We start from the raw sequence: 4,408 nt of genomic DNA on the forward strand, positions 1-4,408 counted from the left end.
CTTGATAGGATTCATCCATCCTATGCCAGCAGCGGATAGCAGTATGCCCCACTTTGCCACAGATCTGGCAGAAAGGACGAGTAGAAGGGCCACGACGATCACCAGCAGGACGAGAGGATGCATAACCTTGAGAACGACCACGCCCACGATCCCTACGCCCACGATTCTTCTGCTGACCACCACGACCAGCATAATTGGCAGAAGATCCTAGATTTAACTGAAGTTCAGCCTGGTGTTGTAGTTGGCGAGCTTCATACGTCATTAAATGTGCAAACACATCATCAAGCGTGAGGGGTTCACTCTTGGTAGTCATTGAGGTGACGAAGGGATCATAGTCAGGGCCAAGACCAGCAAGAAGATACGCGATCACATCATCATCCTGCAAAGCAGAGCCGGTGGCGGCCAACTCGGTGGCTAGCCCTTTGATCTTGCGAAAATAATTTGCAGCAGATTGATCTCGTTTCTTGGACGTGGCGAGCTCAATACGAATTTGAGTAGTGCGAGCATGAGTTGACGATGAAAACATCCGTTGCAGGGTATCCCACGCCTCCTTGGACGTAGTAGCAGCAACCACATCGTGAAGAATCTCCTTAGACATGGAGGAGAGAAGACCGCTAAGAACCTGTTGATCCTGATCATACCACTGATTATAGGCCGGATTAGAGACCATCTCAGCACCAACCGCAGTTGAGGAAGGTACCAACTTGGCAGGTGCGACATTGGTGCCATCGAGGTAGCCCATAAGCTTCGTACTCCGTAGATAGGGGAGGAGCTGGGCGCGCCATATGATGAAGTTGTTTTTGGTTAGACGAATTGTGACAGCATGGTGTAGAGTGCTTGGGCCAAAAGTCTCCATTGTAGTTGAGACGGTGTTGGAGATGGTGGATGGAGAGGAGGAGGAAGATATGGTAGACATTTAAAAATAAACCTTTGGCTCTGATACCATGTTAGGTTGAATGGCTCAATGACCTGACCTAGGGTCACGACCTCATGTATTTATAGATGTGTATAATGAAGATTACATTCTAAATTATAGATTTGGTAACAAAACTATGAAATCATAGATTTGGTAACAAACTAGTAAATCATAGATTTGGTAACAATCTAGTAAATCACTAGATTATCTTACTATACACAAATATGATTTACTCTACCTTTAACAGCAACCACTACCATTTCCACGTCCATCCATATTACACCCACCTCCCCAAGAGCCTGCGCCATGTCATTGACCCCACCCATAAGTTGAGGCTCCACAGGCTCTCCGCTGGCTGCTGTTCCGTTTGCAAAGCTGATTGTTCTTCTTTTTGGGTGTACGGATGTGACGATTGTAGAGTTAATGTTCATCTTAGATGCCTCCTAAAGCCGTTAGGTTCGCGGGAGAAAACCGACCAGCCGTCCGGTTCACGTGGGATACATAACCATCACCATGCACCGCTGCCACCGTGGGTGACGGGGCCACCTCATTTTCCTGGTGGCTTTCCCGCTGGTGGGTTGGCTTTCCCAAATGGTCACGGTTGGGAACATCCGAGTAACCCTTTTGGGCATCTTGGACCTGTTCCATTTGCACATAACAATCATCCAAGTCATCACCCAAATCATGGTGGACAAAGACAAGGACAAGGACATGGTCGTTGTCATTGTCATTGTCATGGACACGAACATGCACCTTCGTCGAGTTTGGGATCGCTGTTTGGTACTACAATGTTTTCCCTTGTTGGAAATTTAGCGATTGGTGCTCTGACTGAATTTATTTTTGGTTGTTAATCGTTTGTATTTTTTTTCATCCTCTATTACCAAACTTTTGTGTTGATATGATAACTAAAACAATTTACAAATGGGGAAGAAGAGCTCGACTTCTCAAAGCATGTATCGACATTCTATATTTAATAACTTCCGGTCAATTTCATATATGTTTAGTCCCAATTGTAATATAATACTATAGATATATATGACATACAAATCATGAAATGGGGACTTATATATGAGTTTAATAATTATATTTGAGATTTTTAAAACACATATTAGGAAGGGCACTATGGCCTCTTTGGATGCCACATCGAAGGGTCCCTTGGGCTGATGACTTCTTCAGCTTCTCACCAATTTCCTTCACCACTGGTTCCTTCCATATTTATTTAACCTATTGATGGATATCATGTTCGAGTTGAGTTTGTTTAAATATTTTAGTTTATGCTTTTAATGATGGATAGCATTATCTCCTTAATTAATCCAATCATGCAAACATTCTTCCACATTCCACCCGATTTTTTTTTCTTTACTCTTGAAACAAGATATCGAATAGATTGGAGAAGAAGAGAGAATTTAAAGAATTCTCTAGAGATAAATTTCATTCTTCAGAGAGAAGGTAGAAGAGATTGATGTATTTTGGCTCATCTCGAATGTCCTATTGGTATTCTGGTATAATCTTTGTCAAATAATATATTTACATATTTAATATATTAAAATATAATAACTCATCCGAATCATATTTACATATTATAAGATATCCTAATACATATTTAATTAATTTGAATTTCATTCAAATTTTAAATATATTTTTATTAATGTATTAAAGTACATTTATTAATTAATATTTAATGATATCAAATACAATAAATATATTTTCCTTTTCAATATATTTAATATTAAATATTAATTTGAACGTTTAAGTATATTTTTTCTATTTATTTAATAGATATAATATATTAAATATTAATTTGACAATTTAAATTAAATTTATTTTCTCCATTATATTTAATATATTTAATATCAATTTGAACCTTTCAAATTTTCTTTCAAATAAATTGAACCCTGTTATTATGAGAGAGCAAGGGGACCTTTGGACCTACAAATTTAAATTAATTAATTAAATTCTTCAATTAATCAATTTTCATTCCTTAAATATAGGTCACTCCACTACAGGCCTAGAGTTGTACTCTTATATACTATAGGACAAGTTATGTCCATTGACATAACCATTACAAGAAAGTTGATCATTTACGAGTTGTTCATACTTACAACTAGGTCAAAAGTCCTAATCTTTCACCTTAAGTACCACTGATTCTCTAATAAACAATTTGTTTATGCTCAAATCATAAATCAAGTCCCTCTCGGGCCAATGAGAGGGTGGGGCCCAATTGTTCAAGTCTCGAAATCAGTACTGAAGAGAATTTCATCTCATGATATTATGTTCCCAACTCCGTATTTGGTAAAGTCCCCAAAATGGTAGGCATATTGAATTGGCTAGAAGAGTCATTCCCACTCATGTAAATTAAATGACAAGCCCTCGCAGGCAGGAGCTCATACCTCACTCAAGATTAAGATCGAGTCGCATATGATCATCATGTGAAATATTAATATTCTCAATTAATGGATTTATAAATAGAGATTAAATATTTCTTGGTTCAGTCCTATACAAATTCATTGTATAGGATACCCCCACTTACATGTTTCCACATGAGCAATTTGGATCAAATCATTTGTAACAATTACAAAGTGGGTCGTATCAATTGTGTTACCAAGATAAGGCACCCAATCTTATCCATATACTATAGACTCTTTAGGTTATTACTTGAACACGATCCTCTTGTATGTCAACCACGTACTGTTCAAGATTACATTAATAACCTTGGATTTTCATACAATGGATAACAATTAAATTACAAATAAAATAATAAAAGTTATTGTTAAAAAAAACTAAATAATTAATTACGAGGCTTTAGGGCATAAATCCCAACATGACTAAGGTAACACTCCAAGTTATAAGCAATAGAGACGGTGTTATTATAGTCTCCACTATCCTTTCCATTCTAATATCAGTATTGTCGAGATAGGCCTAGGCCGATTAAGGTAATGCATGTCCCAGCCTTGTGGAAATGGTTAGGAGTCTCCTAAACAGGGCCACTGAGCTGTAAACTTGTTCTTGAGAGGAGGCGTGGGACCGCATAGGTTAACACAGTAGTTGACCAGTACATGGAGGTCACTCTCCCCAAATTGGAGAGACTTTATGATCCTAGTGGAAGGGTCACCCAGCTAATCTTCCATGGATGATGTTCAAACTAGCAAACATCATGTTGTCCCATCAAATTTTTGAAGCAGCGCTTCAACCCAAAACACCAATCTCACATTGCATTGACAAAAGAAGCTACCCAAAGTCAAGTAATAGTAAGGTCGTAGAGCCTATACAAACTCCTAGGGGGTAAGATTTAAAACATAGACTTGCTCGAAACTTCGAGGCACTCCAGATGCTCATATAGCAGTAAAGATTAGACTCGAACTTCTTAGAGCTCAATAAAAAGTAAGTAGATACCTACTAAGATAAGGATGTGACAAGAGACTACAAATAGATTGTTTAACAAGTATTTTATATTCACCCTTTTTCCCTTTTTTTTTTTTTTTTTTTTTACAG

General features: G+C 37.8%; 1 non-coding gene across 1 annotated transcript; it reads right to left on the minus strand.

Annotated features, from left to right (window-relative positions):
• Positions 1–248: 248 nt before the first annotated feature.
• Positions 249–388, minus strand: LOC111466281. Its single transcript, XR_002714352.1, has one exon. It is a non-coding gene; the product is annotated as a small nucleolar RNA Z247 (small nucleolar RNA).
• Positions 389–4,408: the final 4,020 nt, after the last annotated feature.

Source organism: Cucurbita maxima, unplaced genomic scaffold, assembly GCF_002738345.1.
Source record: "Cucurbita maxima cultivar Rimu unplaced genomic scaffold, Cmax_1.0 Cma_Scf00030, whole genome shotgun sequence".
In the NCBI taxonomy this organism is placed as follows: Eukaryota; Viridiplantae; Streptophyta; class Magnoliopsida; order Cucurbitales; family Cucurbitaceae; genus Cucurbita; species Cucurbita maxima.